Below are 22,640 nucleotides of genomic sequence, written 5' to 3'. Positions count from 1 at the left end.
AGTCTCTCAGTCCTGTCCGATTCTTTGTGACCCCATGGACTGTAGCCTAAAATGCTCCTCCATCTATGGGATTTTCCAGGCAAGAGTACTGGAGTGGGTTGCCATTTCCTTCTCCGGAGGATCTTCCCAACCCAGGGATCAAACCTGGGTCTCCCACATTGTAGGCAGATGCTTTACCATCTGAGCCACCAGGGAAATCCATATATCTGTCTGAGATTGGGGTTAAGTTTGCATCCTCCAGCAATAGTAAATAAGAGGACCATCTATCAGGAAAGCATGAAACAGTCAATGGAGATTGGAAACAGAATACCAAATCATAATTTAGTATCAGCAATTTTTTTTTCAAACTGAAATGAAGATGCAAAATATACAGTTTGTCCATTTCTTCACTTCAGTTCAGTCACTCAGTCGTGTCCGACTCTTTGCGACCCCATGAATCGCAGCACGCCAGGCCTCCCTGTCCATCACCAACTCCCGGAGTTCATTCAGACTCTAGTCAGTGATGCCATCCAGCCATCTCATCCTCGGTTGTCCCCTTCTCCTCCTGCCCTCAATCCCTCCCAGCATCAGAGTCTTTTCCAATGAGTCAACTCAGCATGAGGTGGCCAAAGTACTGGAGTTTCAGCTTTAGCATCAGTCCTTCCAAAGAAATCCCAGGGCTGATCTCCTTCTGAATGGACTGGTTGGATCTCCTTGCAGTCCAAGGGACTCTCAAGAGTCTTCTCCAACACCACAGTTCAAAAGCATCAATTCTTCGGTGCTCAGCCTTCTTCACAGTCCAACTGTCACATCCATACATGACCACAGGAAAAACCATAGCCTTGACTAGACGGACCTTAGTTGGCAAAGTAATGTCTCCGCTTTTGAATATGCTATCTAGGTTGGTCATAACTTCTCTTCCAAGGAGTAAGCATCTTTTAATTTCATGGCTGCAGCCACCATCTGCAGTGATTTTGGAGCCCAGAAAAATAAAGTCTGACACTGTTTCTACTGTTTCCCCATCTATTTCCCATGAAGTGACAGGAGCGGACGCCATGATCTTCGTTTTCTGAATGTTGAGCTTTAAGCCAACTTTTTCGCTCTCCACTTTCACTTTCATCAAGAGGCTTTTTAGTTCCTCTTCACTTTCTGCCATAAGGGTGGTGTCATCTGCATATCTGAGGTTATTGGTATTTCTCGAGGCAATCTTGATTCCAGCTTGTGTTTCTTCCAGTCCAGCGTTTCTCATGATGTACTCTGCATAGAAGTTAAATAAGCAGGGTGACAATATACAGCCTTGACGCACTCCTTTTCCTATTTGGAACCAGTCTGTTGTTCCATGTCCAGTTCTGACTGTTGCTTCCTGACCTGCATACAGATTTCTCAAGAGGCAGGGTAGGTGATCTGGTATTCCCATCTCTTTCAGAATTTTCCACAGTGTATTGTGATCCACACAGTCAAAGGCTTTGGCATAGTCAATAAAGCAGAAATACATGTTTTTCTGAAACTCTTGCTTTTTCCATTATCCAGCAGATGTTGGTAATTTGATCTCTGGGTCCTCTGCCTTTTCTAAAACCAGCTTGAACATCAGGCAGTTCACAGTTCATGTATTGCTGAAGCCTGGCTTGGAGAATTTTGAGCATTACTTTACTAGCATGTGAGATGAGTGCAATTGTGCAGTAGTTTGAGCATTCTTTGTCATTGCCCTTCTTTGGGATTGGAATGAAAACTGACCTTTTCCAGTCCTGTGGCCACTGCTGAGTTTTCCAAACTTGCTGGCATATTGAGTGCAGCACTTTCACAGCATCATCTTCCAGGATTTGAAATAGGTCAACTGGAATTCCATCACCTCCACTAGCTTTGTTGGTAGTGATGCTTTCCAAGGCCCACCTGACTTCACTTTCCAAGATGTCTGGCTCTAGATTAGTGATCACATCATCATGATTATCTGGGTCGTGAAGATCTTTTTTGTACAGTTCTTCTGTGTATTCTTGCCACCTCTTCTTAATATCTTCTGCTTCTGTTAGGTCCATACCATTTCTGTCCTTTATCGAGCCCATCTTTACACGAAATTTTCCCTTGGTATCTCTAATTTTCTTGAAGAGGTCTCTAGTCTTTCCCATTCTGTTGCTTTCCTCTATTTCTTTGCATTGATCACTAAAGAAGGCTTTCTTATCTCTTCTTGCTATTCTTTGGAACTCTGCATTCAGATGCTTATATCTTTCCTTTTCTCCTTTGCTTTTTGCCTCCCTTCTTTTCACAGCTGTTTGTAAGGCCTCCCCAGACAGCCATTTTACTTTTTTGCATTTCTTTTCCATGGGGATGGTCTTGATCCCTGTCTCCTGTACAATGTCACGAACCTCATTCCATAGTTCATCAGGCGCTCTATCTATCAGATCTAGGCCCTTAAATCTATTTCTCACTTCTACTGTATAATCATAAGGGATTTTATTTAGGTCATACCTGAATGGTCTAGTGGTTTCCCTACTTTCTTCAATTTAAGTCTGAATTTGGGAATAAGGAGTTCATGATCTGAGCCACAGTCAGCTCCCGGTCTTGTTTTTGTTGACTGTATAGAGCTTCTCCATCTTTGGCTGCATAGAATATAATCAATCTGATTTCGGTGTTGACCATCTGGTGATGTCCATGTGTAGAGTCTTCTCTTGTGTTGTTGGAAGAAGGTGTTTGCTATGACCAGTGCATTTTCTTGGCAAGACTCTATTAGTCTTTGCCTTGCTTCATTCCACATTCCATGGCCAAATTTGCCTGTTACTCCAGGTGTTTCTTAACTTCCTACTTTTGCATTCCAGACCCCTATAATGAAAAGGACATCTTTTTTGGGTGTTAGTTCTAAAAGATCTTGTAGGTCTTCATAAAACCGTTCATCTTCAGCTTCTTCAGCATTGCTGGTTGGGGCATAGACTTGGATAACTGTGATATTGAATGGTTTGCCTTGGAGACAAAGATCATTCTGTCATTTTTGAGATTGCATCGAAGTACTGCATTTCAGACTCTTTTGTTGACCATGATGGCTACTCCATTTCTTCTGAGGGATTCCTGCCCGCAGTAGTAGATATAATGGTCATCTGAGTTAAATTCACCCATTCCAGTCCATTTTAGTTCGCTGATTCCTAGAATGTCAATGTTCACCCTTGCCATCTCTTGTTTGACCACTTCCAATTTGCCTTGATTCATGGACCTGACATTCCAGGTTCCTATGCAATATTGCTCTTTACAGCATCAGATCTTGCTTCTATCACCAGTCACATCCACAACTGGGTCTTGTTTTTGCTTTGGCTCCATCCCTTCATTCTTTCTGGAGTTATTTCTCCACTGATCTCCAGTAGCATATTAGGCACCTACAAACCTGGGGAGTTCCTCTTTTGGTATCCTATCATTTTGCCTTTTCATACTGTTCATGGGGTTCTCAAGGCAAGAATACTGAAGTGGCTTCCCTTCTCCAATGGACCACGCCCTGTTAGACCCCTCCACCATGACCCGCCCGTCTTGGGTTGCCCTGTGGGCATGGCTTGGTTTCATTGAGTTAGACAAGGCTGTGGTCCTAGCATGATTAGATTGACTAGTTTTCTGTGAGTATGGTTTCAGTGTGTCTGCCCTCTGATGCCCTCTTGCAACACCTACCATTTTACTTGGGTTTCTCTTACCTTGGGCATGGGGTATCTCTTCACGGCTGCTCCAGCAAAGCACAGCCGGTGCTCCTTACCTTGGATGAGGGGTATCTTCTTACCACTGCAGTTCGTGACCTTCAACGTGGGATAGCTCCTCTAGGCCTTCCTGCGTCTGCACAGCCGCCACTCCTCGGGATGCTCCTCCCAGCCACCGGCCCTGGCCTTGTTTGATTAATTAGCTTTTTACAATTTTGACTTTAGCAAAAATTGAACATAGCTTTACTTTATGCACTGTTATTACAATCATGGTAATCAGTAAAGCTTGTACTTATATTGACATTATTCCTTTAATTCAACCTCCAACATCTAGGAAGAATGTTCAAATAAAATTCCAAAATAAATCAATCTAAATGGTAACAAACTAATTTTGTCTATGAATCTGGGCTTTTAAACTGTGTTCTTTTTCTATATACCTTGATATATTTACATAAATGCATCAAGAGTGGTACCAAAACTGAATTCCCCCTAAAGCTAAGTTTGTGATTAACCTCTCTATTCACAACTTTATTCCCTTTCTTCTCCTGTGCCTGTTCCCCTCAAGACTGAAGAGTATGGGGGCTTCCCTGGTGGCTTAGTGGTCTTCCTCAATCTGCCTACCATTTCAGGGGACACGGATTCAATTCCTGATCTGGGAGGATCTCACATGATGAGGATCAACTAAGCGCAGGTGCCACAACTATTAAACCTGTGCTCTAGAGCCTGGGGGAGAAGGCAATGCACCCCACTCCAGTACTCTTCCCTAGAAAATCCCACGGACGGAGGAGCTTGGTGGGCTGCAGTCCATGGGGTTGCTAAGACTCGGACACGACTGAGCATCTTCACTTTCACTTTCATGCATTGGAGAAGGAAATGGCAACCCACTCCAGTGTTCTTGCCTGGAGAATCCCAGGGATGGGGGAGCCTGGTGGGCTGCCGTCTATGGGGTCGCACAGAGTCAGACACGACTGAAGTGACTTAACAGCAGCAGCTAGAGCCTGGGAGAGCAACTACTGAGCCCATATGCCCTAGAGTCCATGCTCTGCAATGGGAAAAGTCACCACAATGAGACGCCCATGCTCTGCAACAAGAGAGTAGCTCCTGCTTGCCGCAACTAGAGAAAAGCCTGAGCAGCGATGAAGACACAGCAGAGCCAAAAATAAATCAATCAATAAAAATTATTTTTTTTAAAAAAGATTGAGGAGTATCAAAGTAAAGAAGGTATTGAAACCATATACAAACCCCAGTGTCCCTGTCTTATGAAAAAAAGATTGGCTTTCGTCTCCCAGGCCTCCCCAGAGTCTTGAGAGGCCAGCCCAAAAGTTAATGATTAGAAAATGTGAAGATGTAGAAACAAAGAGTAGCTGTTGAGCAGAGAGACTGGTAACAAAGTAGACTGTAAATCCACCACAAAGCAGAATCACCAAACTCCCTGTTCCCTGGAAGATATAGATAAAGGTCTGACACACATTCCTAAATTGTTTTTACAGGAAGCAGACTCCCACCAGATGAAAGTGCTTGATATTCTCTATTCTCTAGTGAGAGTCCCTTGGACAGTGCAGAGATCAAACTAGTCAATCCTAAAGGAAATTAACCCTGAATATTCATGGAAGGACTGACGCTGAAGCTGAAACTCCAATTCTTTGGCCACCTGATGTGAAGAGCTGACTCACTGGAAAAGACCCTGATGCTGGGAAAGATTGAGGGCAGGAGGAGAAGGGAATGACAGAGCATGAGATGGCTGGATGGCATCACCGACTCAATGGACATGAATTGAGCAACTCTGGGAGATAGTGAAGGACAGGGAAGCCTGGCATGTTGCAGTCCATGGAGTGGCAAAGAGTAGGACACAACTTAGTGACTGAACAACAGCAACAAATGCAAGGAGTTCGGGCATCCCATGTTCAAAAGACCTGCACTCAATGGCTTTCAAGAAATGAGTTTTAAAGGCAGTGTTAAGGAAGGGGCTACAGGGTGCTTGATCAGCTTGCGCGCAATTCTCAGATTTATTGGCAAGGTTAAGTTTAAAGTGTCACCAACCTTCTGCTTTCAACCTGTCTGAGATATACATGCTTGCAGTCAGCAGTTTTCTCATTATTATCTTAAATATTTGATGGAAGTAACAGTAGCTTTTCTGAGCAGTGAAACCAGTATATAGGTAATCGAGGAGTTCAGAGTAGTCTTTTTATGAGATTATAATCCAAAAATATGCAAATCAGAGAGAAGACAAATGGTAGCACTACTTGGACTATGAGACTATAAAGCAGAGATCTCCACATATTTTTTTTGTCATCACTACTGTAAAAGACTCATTGATACCTCCCATAGTTCAATATTTTATAAAGTATGTGATTCTTCAATACAAATAATTTTTAAGAATATTTAAAAATACTTATAAAGTTTTTGAAAGAAAAATGAAAATAAATTAATTTTGATTATATACTTCATATATCCCACTGGATAGTCTTATATGTGCTCTGGAATATGCATAGCTTTCTGTGGGGATCATTTCTCTATTACCAGTTTAGACATGTAACTCTGCTGTTTGAAAACCTGAAATGTTCTCTGTTAACCTCTACAACGTACAGCTTTAGGAGATAATATCAAACACTTCCCAAAATATTGGTTCCAGTTTACATTCTAGTAATGGATGTATCTTCAAGTTGTTCTTCATCCCTTAACAACAATTGAAATATTTGATATTTTATATTTTGATATATCTTTTTTTCTATATTCCGCTCATTTCTTTTAAAACCATTTTAATGCCAAAGAAAATTAAAATAACAGCAATAAAAGAGCAACCCTCAGAATAAAATCTTTTCATTCTAAATATCAAAGTTTCTCAAGGTCTTACAATTTTAAAGAACAAAGTTTATCCATTCTCTGTTCTCAATATTGTTATATTACAATGAACAATGTTTCTTAGTATTATGTCCTTGATAAAGAGCAGAACTGATCCCACAATTTTGCAGAAATTCTCATGAAAAGAAAGCTGCTTTGATGGAGTGGCAGTATTGAGAAGCCTTGGTTTTTGAAACTGTATCAGAGCACTTGAGAGAATGTGCTGGAGAGAATGTGCTGGAGAGAATGTGCTGTTAGAAATCGTATTTGACACCAAGAGCCCAAATACATAGACTTTAATCTGGGAGAGATCAAAACGCCTTGTATGCTATAAGAGCCTCAGGAAGAGCTGGCCATGCTTAATCTCACTTCTGTTAAAGCTAAACAAAATTTTCTTGCTTGCATACTCATGTATTTCTATATATTTCTACAGTATTACACATTCTGAGGTTATTTAGTGGTTACACAAAAGTCTACAAAATTGTCATATCTTGAAAATAATGAACAAATAAAAATAAAACAAATGGAATACCAAATGAAAGCAAAATGTCAGCTTTATTAAGAGGGGAAAATAAATTGCAGAATATTGCTCATTTTGGGGTTTTTCCAAGTGGCCGCTAGTGGTAAAGAAACTGCTAGTGGTAAAGAACCCATCTGCCAATGTAGGAGATGTAAGAAACACAGATTTGATCCCTGGGTTGGGAAGATCCCCTGAAGGAGGGCATGGGCAACCATTCCAGTATTCTTGCCTGGAGAATCCCGTGGACAAAGGAGCCTGGCAAGCTACAGTCCCACGGCATCACAAAGAATCAGACATAACTCAAGTGACTTAGCATGCATACACTCTCATTATGAGAATAAATATGTAATAGAAGCACAAATTAAAGCAATTTATTCATCACCAGAGGCCTTTCTAGTCTAGAAGAAGCAGAGAGAACCTAGGAGTTTCACTGCTTGAACTTCTTAATAGGGAAGTAATAGGACCTTCCCAGGTGCCACAGTGGCAAAGAAACCACCTGCCAAAGCTGGAGACGTGGGTTTGATCCCTGGGTCAGGAAGATCCCCTGGAGTAGGAAATGGTAACCCATTCCAGTACTCTTGCCTGGAAAAGTCCATGGACAGAGGTGTCTAGCAGGCTGCAGTCCATGGGGTCGAAAAGAGTCAGACAAGACTGGGCACACAAATATCAGAAGTACGAAAGAACATCTTGCATTGTCTGTGAGTGTTCTTTGCCTGATTCTACTATGTTGATCATTTCTTTCTTATTGAAATATAACAGCTAGTTTAAGGATATTTTTGTTTATCCAGTCACATACATTGAAAGCATCTCTGCTTGTGGTTGATATTTGACTCTGGCTTATTGTGATTTTACCATTCTTTTTTTTTTTTTTTTTTTCAATTTCAGTATAGTCAGATTTTGTTTGGGGATTTTTCTTCAGAAATGGCCGAAGTAAGGAAGTATTCAGTTCAGTTCAGTTCAGTCGCTCAGTCGTGTCCGACTCTTTGCGACCCCATGAATCGCAGCACGCCAGGCCTCCCTGTCCATCAGCAACTCCCAGAGTTCACTCAGATTCACGTCCATCGAGTCAGGGATGCCATCCAGCCATCTCATCCTGTGTCATCCCCTTCTCCTGCCCCCACTCCCTCCCAGCATCAGAGTCTTTTCCAATGAGTCAACTCTTCACATGAGGTGGCCAAAGTACTGGAGTTTCAGCTTTAGCGTCATTCCTTCCAAAGAAATCCCAGGGCTGATCTCCTTCAGAATGGACTGGTTGGATTAGTAGACGTGAATGAAAGAAGAGACATACTGTAATGTGGTCCAGGTTCAGATTCAAAATTGTAAAAAATTAATTCTATCTAAAATAAAGTTATTAATCCACTACAATCCCAGTCAAGACACTTAGCATGATTTTAGTGAAGCTTGACTATCAGGTCTTTCTTAAATTTACCAGAGATAATGTACAAGAGAAAGCCTGAAAAAATATGTAAGGAACATTTAACTGTATCTTTATTATATGAAAAAGAGATTTGCTACCTCTTTTTCTTTCTCCTTTTTTCAGGAAAACACAGACGCTAGGGGTTTGAAAGAAAATTGAACAGGCACATGTTTCCAATACACTTTAAAGTTCTTTAAAATGAACACTTCTTTCCTTTAATTGTATTTCGGTTCAACTTGGAGATTCTCCTCCCTCTAAATGAGGGAAGGACCTCCTGCTTTCCCCATCACAGGCAGGGGGCGGAGCATCCTCTAGAAGCTTGGAAGAGTGAGCCGGCCCTGGCCAGTCTTGGGGGAGGAGCAGCGTTAGACTTCGGAGGCCTCGCAGAAGAGAGAAGAGAAGCTTGGAGGTAATGGCTGTCGTGGAAAGATAGTTATTTTCGGAGATTTCTGGAGACTTGGCAGTAAAGGTGAGAAAAGAAGGGACTGCTGCTTTGGAGTCGTGGAAAAGGAGCTTTGTTTTGTGAGAGTCGTAGTTTCTTTGAGGGAATTTTGACTGAATTTTGTATTCCTTCGAGATATTTTAAAACTCCTCACTTAAGAGTGGGGGAGGTGATCAGATTACACCTGCGGAAAAAAATACTTCTGGAGGTTGCAAAAGCTGACATTCGAGTAGGGCATTTTATGTTTCAGTCAAAAAGCAGTAGTAACAGAGATAAATGATGAAACAAAACTTGAAAAATTAATCTTCCTTATTTAAAAAAAGAGATTATCCTGTGATAATGCCAAATGAGAAATGAAGTTATTAGTTGGGAGTGTTGGGTTTTTATATTACTTTGTTTGTTGATTGTATTTCCAACAAATCTTGCTGTTTTGGCGGAGTTTGTATAGTAATAACCTGAAATAGTGTATAACTGCGAATTTAAGTACTGAAGACAGTAAGAAGTTTAGTTTATTGTCAGGGAATACTCAGTGTCTTAAAAGAATCACTTTGTTTATGGATGTGTAAAGGATAATCATTGTCTATGTCTCTACTTAGCTATCAAAAGAATGATATATTCCAATTTATACTGTAATACAAAAATATCTGTAAGTTCATGAGCTGAAGAATAATAGGCTTATACTGATATAATAAAACACAACAATATGTCTAGTAATATGTCTAGTAATCTAACAATATATCTAGTAATGATGTCTAAGGAAAAAGGAGGAAATTTTCCACTACTTTGCCCAGATTTCACTTAGCATGAGTAGCTATGTCAGCATAAAAAAATTAAGATGAGAATTTAAAAACATGGGGGAAAAAGCTACCTGCCAAAAAAATAAGTAAATATGGAAACAAGGAAAGGTGTTCAGATTTGTTAGTGGAGAAATATAAAGTAGTGTATTCTAATATGTAGAATGAGGAAAAGACATAAATATATATATATGAATACATTATTTGAAATTACATATGTACACAGACAAACACATATGATGAGGGAAAAATCATGGGGATTTTGCTCAAATATAAACAGTAAACCAATTCAGGGGCTGGAGTAAGAATGATGTGTATTTTCTTCTTTAGACTTTTATGTACCTTTAGTTTTGTTTTTTTGTTTGTTTGTTTTTGGAAGCACGGGATGGAGCTGAAAGAGAAAAATCCATTTTGTTACAGAGATTTAAATACTCAAACACACCCCATTGTCTTTAGCTAAAGGTGGATTTTTCTGTGGGTCTGAGAAGGCTGGTTATCTGGTTGCTTGTGCTTTGCTTGCAGTTCAAATATTTAGACTACTGTCCAGACTTTGGTTCAAGCAGAAGATATTTATTTGTATTTTTATGTACTTTTGAGAAAGAATTTAAAAAATGTTCAAAGCATATTATGGAATGGTCATGTAGGATAGTTCACCATAATTTTGAATACTATGCAGCTATAAAAAGAATAAGCTAATATAGTGAGCTAAGTGCAAAAAATAAAAGATATAGAAGGTATATTCTAAAAATAAGTGCGTTGCAGAATGGCCTGTAATAATATTGGTACATTATATGCAAGAAAATTTTGGAAATATGCATGTACTTTATTAATTGGAGATATATAAGTATAATTGCCATTTCCTTCTCCAGGGGATCTTCCCGACCCAGGAATCGAACCTGAGTCTCCTGCATTGCGGGCAGACGCTTTACTGTCTGAGCCACCAGGGAAGCCCCAAGTATAATTGGATACAGAACATTTCAACTTTTTATATATTACATTTCTCCATTTAAAAAATCTTATTCTGGAAATAGTAAGCTTGAATCAGATTCATTATGAGAAAATGAGATAAAATTTGAGAAATGTAAGATTATCTTGTAAAAGTTATTCACAAAAAGATGATGTGGTGGTGGTGGTGAAGTCGCTAAGTCATGTCTGACTCTTGCGACCCCATGGACTGTAGGCCACCCAGGCTCCTCCGTCCATGAGATTCTCCAGGCAAGAATACTGGAGTGGGTTGCCATTTCCTTCTCCAGGGGATCTTCCTGATCCAGGAATCGAACCCAGGTCTCCTGCATTGCAGACATGTTCTTTCCCAACTGAGCTATAAGGGAAGCCCAAAAGATGATGTAGAAAATATTTATTGATGTGAGAAGATGTTAAAATATGTTATTAGGAAGGATAAAGGTCTGGTTTCCAAAAACATGCAGATTTATTAATATGTTTAAGAAAAATATATAGAGCAAGTCATTATATTTTGACCATTATTGTGAGAATTTGCTTTCTTTCTTGAAAAATCAAAAGATGAAGGAAGATACGCAATATGCACGAAGTGTATAACAACAAACATTAAAATGAGGAAATATAATCCCACTTTTATATGACATCTACACAACTCTGAAGTTGAGAATGAACAAGTCTAGAAGCAAAAAAACAAAACCAAAAAACCCATCTAGAAGCCTGAGAAGGCTACAGTCTGGTTGGTATAGTTCCTACCCTTCCTGCCCAAAGACCTGAGTGTCTGCAGTAGTTCTGGTTCTAGTCACAAGATGGCACTCACCAGGTGTCCTAAATTTTCTTTCAGGCAACCATATTTATGAAGTGGACAGACGAAGCAATGAGATATATTTTCCGTTATGAGACAATATGTAGAATGTGATTGCAGTTCGTTGAAAAATTGCACATGTATAAAATAAAAACACACCAAGACTGATATGAGAATTCAAACAGAAAGCATTAAAAAAGTAGTTACACAGATTGAGCCTATAGAGATGCACAAGGCAATTGTTATTTCCCTTATTTCCTGTCCCCAAAGCATATTTTTCATGAGGGAGATTATTTTAGTATCAACCTAATAACATAACTGTGTCACAGAGAACATTTCAAATACCAAGAACAAGAAGGAAAATAAACAAGGCCTCTGCATCACAGTTGAGATTTTTATCTCATTCCTATGTTTCAGAAGAGCATGCCTGCTAAAGTTTTGGTAGGGAAACTTCTTTACAGCTTTTTCATTTAATTGGTATGCTTCCCTGTCTCCTTTTGGACAGCTTAGGTTAATGTCTGAGATGCACATGATCTGGGGAATCTGTGTATGACACCAGTTGAGCCTCAGAAGGGCAGCACGACCACAAAACGGCCAAACAGGGAGAAGGCTCTGCTGGACAAACAGCTGGAGTGAGAATAAAAACAACCAGCTCACAGGGGCATACCCTGCACGATCCATGTGATATTGGATAAGGTTCTTCCCATATCATGAAATATTTCACATTAAAAACGTGTTGAGAACTTGGGGTATAAGAGGTATAGTTTATTTTGTTTGCTGCTCTGTAGCCATAACATTTTAAATTAAAAGACACACTTCATACTAAAATTATGTTAGGTTGATAATTTGAGATACAATTCTTTTGCCCCTGTTCTGTAGCCCTAATGTTTTGTAATTAAAAGCCATTGCTTCTAGTTTTGGGGAAAATATCTCATGTGTTTAACCACTATGAAGAAATAATTGGAGAGGCTATTCAGGTGTCTACCAGAGGTTGCAGCCAGGGACCTGACTCTATAATCCTTGACAGCTTTGCTCAGTTGTTGTCACCGCATACTAGATAGCATGTTGTTGTCATTTAGTTACTATGTTGTGTCTGACTCTTTGTGACCCTGTAGACTGTAGCCCACCAGGCTCCTCTGTCCATGGGATTTTCCAGGTAAGAATACTGCAGTGGGTTGCTATTTGTTTCTCCAAGGGCTTTTCCTGACCCAAGGACTGAACCCACGTCCGATGCACTGGCAGACAGATTCTTTATCACTGACCCCCCAGGGAAGCACTAGATAACATAGTTATAAGTATTTCTTAAGACCTGCCTAAGGTCTCACAGCCTTCCTCAAATAAACTTCTGTACACTCTCTTGAATAAGGCTATTGATGCCGAACCTCATTATCTGTGTCCATGAGATCTTTGATTGCTTTGGACAGGCAAGGCAGCACTAGCAGCTTTGGAAACATTAAAGCCCAGAATTCCGTTGTGATCACCCTGTGGGATTTAAAAGGCCCAAATTATCCAGGAACACAAATAATGTCCTGCCACTTCCAAAGCCCCTCCCACATGCATTCTTTTCTCAGAGTACGACAGAAATAATAAAGATGTGACATTGGGTTTGTGCTATCATAATTCTTGTTTTTCTTCCCCTCCCCTCCAAAAGATGTCCATGTCTCTAATCTCTTCTCTCTGATATTATTCTTCTGATTTGTAGCTTGTCTCCATCATCATTGTCCATGTTCTTTCTGCTTAGGGTAAACTTCTTATCTGATCCTTTTTTTTTTTTTTGCCATATTTTAATCTAATCCAGTTGGCGCCTGTTGAAAACACTTTATTCCAGCTACTTTGTGGGTTTCAGAGGATAAGAAGAGGCTACAGCAGGTGAGTGCCATTTACTAGCCCTACTGCAGTAGAGTTAAGGGCCCTTCAAAAACTGCTTTTCTAGAAAACTAGGCAGCTAGAACTGGATCAGTGTCCTGAGAAATTTTCCAGGACACTGCATATCTGTTGATTGAGTTCCTGTCTATATCCTGGTGCACTGAGTATCTTGCAAATCCAGTTTCTCTGTGGTTAATTAAGATTTCTTTTACCCGTTTCCATATCCTTCCTGTCTCATCTAGCTCTCACTACACACTTAGCTACTAAATTCTTTTTTTTTTTAAATTATTGTACCTTTAAATGTGGTTTCATATTTAGACAACCTAGGTTATTGTCAGAGATGCTTTTGAGTTATGCGAGTTTCTTTCTTTCTTTCTTTCTTTTTTTTTTTTTTGAGATACTCGGGCTGAAGACTTTATTTTCCAGGTCTGGGGACCATGGCTCAGCTAATGACAGTATCCTTGTTGAAAGTCAGTTGCCCATAGAGATGTGGTTTTACTCCTGAACTCCTGGATCTCTTCCATTGATCTGTATTAGTACCACACTCTCTTGATCATTGTTGCTTTCTAGCAAATTTTAAAATCTCAATATGTGTGTCCTCCTACTTTATTTTTTCTTAATTGGGATCTAGTATGGAGACATGACAAGTTAGCATAGTTATCAAGGATTTGAACATTTTCTTTCCACTCAGCTAGTAAAGGTCTCGAACCCACAACTGTCTGCCTGCTTCCTTGTCATAATGCCTCTGTGACAAACTTAAAGGCTAAACATTGGGTTCTGCTGAGAGAAATCCATACCTCCTCACTAAAGAACCCTTGATTTCCTTTACTCAGATTGCTTAATGGAATAATTTTGATCTAGCCTGACCCTCCTGTTATGTCTGTGAAAGAATGATGGCTTCTCTCTTTACAGCCCCTGATGCACAGTTTTCTTCCTCTCTGTTTGTTAATCACAGGAAGAGCTGTGTCATACTGCAGCTCTGTTTCTCTAACCTGAATTAGTCAGAGGTGCCAAGAGACAGGGGTCGTGTTTACGTGTTCATCGTGATGATGGATGGTGTTGTGAGGGCTTCACCAACTTTACCTACATTTGATATATATATATAACTATATATATATATATATAAAACTATATATATATATATATATATATATTGTTTTTGGATTAGCAAAACATTTTCTTAAGAGAACTAACCCTCAGAATGATCCATTTGGCAGTATATAGGTTTTGTCACTTCCTGGGAAATGACACCCTTAGTTTAAAGGCAATAAAAATCTAAATTTAACTCAATTTCTTGAATATTTTGTGAACAAAAATGCTCAGTAAAGAGGATATTGAATTGCAAACAACAAAAGCACAAGAACAAGGAGTTGCCAATTGTAAATGAGGATTGGATGAAATGAACACTGCTCTCCATAACCAATGATTATCAATTGTCATACTGCCAGGTCCCTGTGACACAGAAGAGATATGTTGTAACTAGTCTACGGTTGAGTGAAACTATAATGCAGATATGGTCAGTGTAAGAGGATAGTGCAGAAATATCTTTTTTAATTTGTGTGAGAATGTGGATGTATGTGAAAGATGGGGAGTTCATAGATAAGTATGGCAATTATTGAAAATTGTTGTGTTTCACCAGCATGTTCACCAAGAAGGACATTGATTAAGTAACACTCACTGGGGGTTGCAGTCATTAATTCCCCTACAATCAGAAAGTGAATGACATAATCTTTTGTTCTACTCCAGAATACTCAAGAGACAGGATTCCAAGTGCAGAAAGCCGTGAGTACTGATCAAGAGAACATATCTTTCTGTGTGGAACTCAGGTAAAACTGGGTTTTGGGTGTTTTGTTTTGTTTTTTAAATTTACCATCTTAACCATCTTTTTAAAAGTCTCTGTTGGATTTGTGACAGCACTCCTTCTGTGTGATGTTTTTGATTTTTGGCCACGAGAGATGTGGTATCTTAGCTACCTAACCAGGGCTCAAACCTGTGCCTGCACTTAGTCACTCAGTCGTGTCCAACTCGTTGTGACCCTGTGGACTGTAGCCTGCCAGATTCCTCTGTCCATGGGATTTCCAGGCGACCATACTGGAGTGGGTTGCCATTTCCTTCTCCAGGGGATCTTCCCAACCCAGGGATAGACCCAGGTCTCCTGCACTGTGGATTCTTTACCATCTGAGCCACTAGGGAAGCCCTCAAATCTGTATCCCCTGAATTGAAAGGTGACATCTTAATCACTGACCAACAGGGAAGTCTCTAAGACTTTTGCCTTAATTTTCTTTTGCCCTCTTCCCAGCTTTGTGACCCTGCACATGAGCAAGAGTACCCATTTTCTGTTTTCAACTCTCCATTGAATCATTTTTCCCCCGCTTCATTACAAGTGAAATTTAAATTTCATTGCTGTTTACATTTGCATTTCTTTATTAGGGAAGGTGAATATCTTTATGGATTGTTTAGTTTTAATTTTCATTTTGGATATTTGAGTTTTGAGGATCCCCATTGAACAGCATATCCCCTTTCTCTGCTGAACAAATTGAACAAACTGATATAAAACAAATGGAGTTGCAGATAGAAGCCTAAACATCAGCTTTTGTACAAGGTGAAAGTAAGCTGCAGGGCATTGATTATTGAGGCAAGTGGACTTTAAAACAGCAAATTTAAACAATTTTACCAAACAGCCTGGAGGTTTGCAACTATATGGGAAGGACAGAGGTCCCTGTAGTTGCACTGTATGAGCTTGCTCACAGGGAAGTTAATATTGGGTAAGAATTTTTCCCTCAGAACATTGTGATTGTCTATTTATGTCTCTTGCTCATTTTTTTAAACTTCACTCTTTTCCTTATTAATATATAAGAACTACTTTAGGGCTATTTTTTGAATCAGAACCAGTTTGTCAAATTTATTCTTGTGTTTTCAACTTGCTTTATAGTGTTTTTAAACCATAAATAGTTGTTTTTTTTCAGTTTTAGTATGTTCAGAGATATATTTCTCATATCTCTCTTCATTAAGGATTTTGGTAGATGTTTATGTTTAAAAAAATGACTTGAAAAAAGCTGAAACTTTCTGAAGCATGAATGAGAGAAACTGAGTAACAGAGAAACATATCATGTCCCAGGGCCAGAAGAATTAACACTGTACAGTTTTAATTCTCCACAAAACAGTGTATTCATTCACTGTAATCACAAGCAAGGACTTAGCAGGTCTTTTTAGTGGACCATGACCAGTTGAGTCTTAAAATCTTTTGTAAAAATGTGAACAGAAAGGGCAGGAAAATATGTAAGAGATATTTTCAACTGGGTCTTTACTATATGATAAAGGGATTTGCTGTTTCCCTTTAGGAAGTCATCTCCCCTTGTGGTTTGAATGGAAATGAAAGAGACACAAGTTGCCATTTCTCTTTCAAGTCCTTTAGAAATGAACGTTTTTCTCCTTTAAGTGAATTTCAGTTAACTTGGCTATTCTCCTCCCTCTAATTGAGGAAAGGTCCCCTCCTTTCCCCATCACAGGGAGGGGGCGGAGCATCCTCTGAGAAGCTTGGATTTGAGCTGTGCCTGGCCACTCTTGGGGGAGGGGCTGCATTTCACGAGGCTGCAGCTGACAAGAAGCTTCAAGGTAATGGCTGTCTTAAAGCTAGTTTTTTTCCTGGGGATTTCTTTGGGCTTTAGTGTTACGGTGGAAGAAAATAGAGGCTGTTGCCTGGGAGGGGTGGGAATAGAATATATTTGGGGGGAAATTCCCGTTACTGTGACAGAATCAATCCCTTGAAAATTCAGTTTCTCCGATATTTTTTGAAGTCCACGGTGTGGGAATGGGTGATCAGATTACCGCATCTAAATTAAGACTTCAGTGAGGCATGCTGTTCATGTTAATTTTTTACATGGCATTCCATGTTTCTATCTTTGGTACAGATTTTATTGAAGTGTTTATTATTCTACAAAAATAACTGACAGGAAAAATGTAACCATAAAAAGTGCTTGACATGTAAAATATAAATGTACAAGGAACATGGAAAGGATTCAGATATGCTGTTGAGTGATCAACAATTTGTTTTAAAAAAACGTGTTATTAGTAACTAGATTTCCATGTTAATAGTCAGCATCTCTGGAGTATTCAGATTACTGGGGATTTCAAAATACATTTTTAAGCAGTTTCAGCATTTTTAGAACTGTTTTATTCCAGGATCATTTTTATCATTGATAAATGATTTTTTAAAAAGTAGAGCAAAATGATACTGAAACAAATTTGTACACTTTGGTTTTAGACACATAATCATTCATAAACACACAGACATGCAGCCATAACTAACCCCCCCCATCTTTTGCCGATAGTTGAAATTTTCCTGGACCTGATCAAGTGCGTAGCCTGATTGCTGTGTTGACTACAGCCCTGTCTGTGTCCTCCTTGCAACTCATTCTTTCAGACAACAGGTATGACCATGGTCAGCAATAACCATTTTTCCGTATCTTTAAAGTTGGATTGTTTCTGCTAGCCATTTAAAAAATATGTGACATGGTACATCCATACAGTTACATTGAACGTTATATAGCTGACAGACGTGATTTGAAAAGATGTCTGAAAAGTAGTATTAGGTGCAAATAAAAATCGCAGAATGGCAAACACCATATTATGTCATTTAAAGATAGAGGACTGTGTTAATACAATATGTGTAACATCAGGAAAAATAGAAGGGTACCTTCACTAAATGGGATTATTTGTATAGTTTGAGAGACAGTACAGTCCTTACTCTCTCTATTAAAAAACATTTTTTAACAATATCAGAAAAAGAGTTTCAGGTAAAATGTTATAAATTAGGGGGAAATTACATTTGAAGTGATTCAAACAAAATCACATGGGAAATATTTATAAGGAAAATTTTTCAAACTGTGCTTGAGCACAGTAAAAAGCTGGTTTTAAAGTAATATGTATTCACACACACACACACATATATATATATATATATAAAGATATTGAAAGATAATTCAGAAAACAATGATATTGATTATTTTTACAGAATTGTACTTTCTTTTAAAAATCATCTTTTCACTTTTCAGTAACCATGCATATTTTTGTCAGACCATTGCAACTAAATGCATTAGCATTCCATTTTTTGTGATGCATAACGAAACTCTAAATTTTAGTATGGTATATCCTAGAAGCCTGAGAAAACTGCTGGCTTGCCAGGATGTAAGTTCCCACCCTTTTGCTCTAAAGATCTAGTAGTAACAGGATGCAACTCTGGTACTGCTCACAAGATGGCGCTTCTAGGATTTTCTAGATTTTCTCCAGGCAACTAATTTTTTGAAGTGAGCATGTGAAACGTATTTTATATTAGCAGACTACAAGACAGCTTGTAGAATTTGGTTTTAGTTTCACTGAAAAAATTGTATGTGTCTGGAAGACAAAGCCCCACCTGAGGACTGATGTGAGAACTCAAAGCAAAAAAAAAAAAAAAAAAAAAACCAAGAGAGAGAGCTACACAGATTTGGCCTATAGAAAAGGATAATGCAGTTGTTACTTTCCTTCTTTCCTGCCCCCAAAGCACAGTTTTCATGAGGGAGATGATTTTAGTATCAACCTAATAACATAACTGTGTCACAGAGAACATTTCAAATACCAAGAACAAGAAGGAAAATAAACAAGGCCTCTACATCACAGTTGATATTTTATATCATTCTTGTTTCAGAAGCGCATGCCTGCCAAAGTTTTGGTAGGGAAGCTTCTTTACATCTTTTCCATTTAATTGATTTGCTTTCCTGTCTCCTTTTGGACAGCTTACCTTAACATCTGAGATGCACATGACCTGGGGAATCTTCAGGAATCTGTGACACCAATTGAGCCCCAGAAGGGCAGTGCAACCACAGAGGTGCTGAACAAGGAGACGGCCCTGAGGCGGACAAGCAGCTAGCGAGAGAATAAAAACAACGGGATCACAGGGGCAACTCTGCACGATCCTTGTGACATTGGGTAAGACTCTGCACATCTCTTGTTAAAACATGGTTAAATTGAGCATATGGAGTGCAATTTGTTTTGATTCTGTTCAGTGAACATGTTTTAAATGAAAAATCACAAATTATATTCAGTAAAGAATTAGACGTATTAAACTCCTGTAAAGAAATTATACAAATGATACAGCCCCAGTCCAGGTCATACCACCCTTGTGTCCCCCAAGGCCTGTGGTGGCCATCTGAGGAGAGCTGCTGGCTGAGATTGATACCAGGTAGAATATTTCTGTGCTTTGAAGTTAAAGTAGGTATCTTCTTTAAAAAAAAAAAAAGAAGAAGAAGAAGTTCTGCAAATGAGTATGATGATGTCTACTTATGGAAGACTTGTAAGTTTCAGCCAGCTGTCTGACTCTCAATAAATTCTTGAAAACCACCCTATCCAATAAATAGCCATGACAGTCATTCCAAATATCTGATTCCTAAGCTCATCCTCTTAATGAGATCATTGTGCTGTTGTCTGAATACAAGAGACACAAACCTCAGGATCTGTGTCTGGCTGCCTTGGGTAGATAGGGCAGTACGATATCTTTAAAAAATTAAAAGATTACCTTAGAATAAACCTCAAGAGGTCCCAAAGTTTCAAAACACCCTGTAAAGGCAATGGTGTCCCTGATGCATTTCATTGTTCAACACTCCCCTTCCTGAAGCTCCTGTCATCACACACTCATTCATTCTTTATATTTAATAGCTATAATATGCCTAAATACAGGGGCATTATAGAGCTATTTCTCTTTTCTTATATTGTTAAATATTTTCCCCGACCACAGTATGTTTCTTTGGTGCCCAGTATTTATTCATCTTTTTGTCTGCTCTATTCTTATTTTCCACCTTCCTTCTCCTTTGACAGGGGAAACCCCTTTGCTTATTCTCTTTCCTTTTTCTTTAAGTGAATATCGCTCATTCAGAATTGTTTGTTTAAGCTTCCTTGCAAGTTTTCAGAAGGATATGTATAAGCACAGACGGAGGAAACTAGTTAGTAGCCCTAAGGCAATGTATGTGCCTTTGTGTGCTCAGGCACTCAGTCGTGTCCGACTCTTTGTGACATATGGACTGTAGCCCACCAGGCTCCTCTGTCCATGGAATTTTCCAGGCAAGAATATTGGAGCAGGCTGCCATTTCCTTCTCCGGGGGATCGTCCCCACCCAGGAATCTAACCCCTATCTTCTGCATCTCCTGCTCTGGCTGATGAGTTCTTTAGCACTGAACCACCTGGGAAGCCCCAGACCTAAGCAATAGATGCCTCTAAAATTACTGTTTTTGTGGTTAACCAGGCACACAGACCAATGACCTAAAGATTTTTCTAGATGATTCAGAGTTCACTGGTTGATTTCCAGTTTATATCTAGATGTACCAATCAATCACATGCACATTCAGATCATCAGTGGCTCATTTTGAACATCTTTTCCCCTTCCTCCTTATGTTCATATCTACCTCTTGCTATGCACTTAGACTGTTAACCGATCTTTTACAAATTATTTTAACTTTGTAATCTATTTTAATATATGGTAGTACCAGTGGTTTCTTTGGTGAGCTATTAAAGTTAGAACTCAGTCCCAAACCCATGCCTGAATATGTTTGAGAACTTCTAACACATAACAGGAGAAGGCGATGGCACCCCACTCCAGTACTCTTGCCTGGAAAATCCCATGGGCGGAGGAGCCTGGTAGGCTGCAGTCCATGGGGTCGCTAAGAGTCAGACACGACTGAGTGACTTCACTTTCTCTTTTCACCTTCATGCATTGGAGAAGGAAATGGCAACCCACTCCAGTGTTCTTGCCTGGAGAATCCCAGGAACGGCGGAGCCTGGTGGGCTGCCGTCTATGGGGTCACACAGAGTCGGACACGACTGAAGCGACTTAGCAGCAGCAGCAGCAACACATAACAACCTTGCCATAACACTTGTCTGAGAAACTCTGAAGTTTAGAGAGTATATCTTTAACAGTCTCTCATATCTCCTCAGTAAAGAACTGATAAGTACCTTTATTCAGAGTGCTGACAGGAATGAATTTGGTCCAGCCTGGATCTTTCTTTTACTATGGATTCTCAGTGGATGATGGGGGTGGGGATCACAGTAAGAAGGGAATTCCCTTTATCTTTAAATCCACCAAGGCAAGTCCAATGAAGGTCTTTCTCTTTGCTTGATAATCCTGTGTAGAGCACTGCAGCCTAGTTTATCTGCTTAAATACTGAGAGAGTAATAAAATTTATTTGCTGTGTGCTGTGATTATTACATTGTGGGGTCCTCATCTACCCTTCTTTCATTTCATTTCTTTTAATGTTTTCCATCCCATCATCCTAATTTTTGAATTCCTAGTAGCATCATCCATGGGCACTTTGTTAAGTTTTTGCATTACTCAGGAAACAAAAAGTTCTCCAAACATGGCAAGTTTATATTTTTGTGATCTCTAGGTCACTGGTTGGTCTTTTTTTTCTTTTTTTCCTATCAATGTTTACATACATTTGACCAGAAATTATCCTGTCCTTTTGGCCCTGGCAGTGATTTTCTGTCTGGCTTGCCTTTTTCATACCTGAAATGCTCACCCTTAGTGAGTTTTCTTCTGATGTCCTTCCCCTTTAGGTGGACTGGCATTTGACCAGTTCAGTTCAGTTCAGTTGCTCAGTCATGTCCGATTCTTTGCCACCCCATGAACTGCAGCACGCCAGGACTCCCTGTCCATCACCGACTCCCGGAGTCCACTCAAACCTATGTCCATCGAGTCGGTGATGCCATCCAACCGTCTCATCCTCTGTTGTCCCCTTCTCCTCCTGCCCTCAATTTTTCCCAGCATCAGGGTCTTTTCCAGTGAGTCAGCTCTTTGCATCAGGTGGCCAAAGTATTGGAGTTTCAGCTTTAGCATCATTCCTTCCAAAGAAATCCCAGGGTTGATCTCCTTCAGAATGAACTGGTTGGATCTCCTTGCAGTCCAAGGGACTCTCAAGAGTCTTCTCCAACACCACAGTTCAACAGCATCAATTCTTCGGCACTCAGCTTTCTTTATAGTCCAACTCTCACATCTATACATGACCACTGGAAAAACCATAGCCTTGACTAGACGGACCTTTGTTGGCAAAGTAATGTCTATGCTTTTTATTATGCAGTCTAGGTTGGTCATAACTTTCCTTCCAAGGAGTAAGCGTCTTTTAATTTCATGGCTGCAATCACCATCTGCAGTGATTTTGGAGCCCCCAAAAATAAAGTCTGACACTGTTTCTCCATCTATTTCCCATGAAGTGATGGGACCAGATGCCATGATCTTCGTTTTCTGAATGTTGAGCTTTAAGCCAACTTTTTCACTCTCCTCTTTCACTTTCATCAAGAGGCTCTTTAGTTCTTCTTCACTTTCTGCCA

This window comes from Capricornis sumatraensis, chromosome X (assembly GCF_032405125.1).
Source record: "Capricornis sumatraensis isolate serow.1 chromosome X, serow.2, whole genome shotgun sequence".
NCBI classification, from domain to species: domain Eukaryota; kingdom Metazoa; phylum Chordata; class Mammalia; order Artiodactyla; family Bovidae; genus Capricornis; species Capricornis sumatraensis.
Note: the sequence above shows the minus strand (reverse complement) of the source record.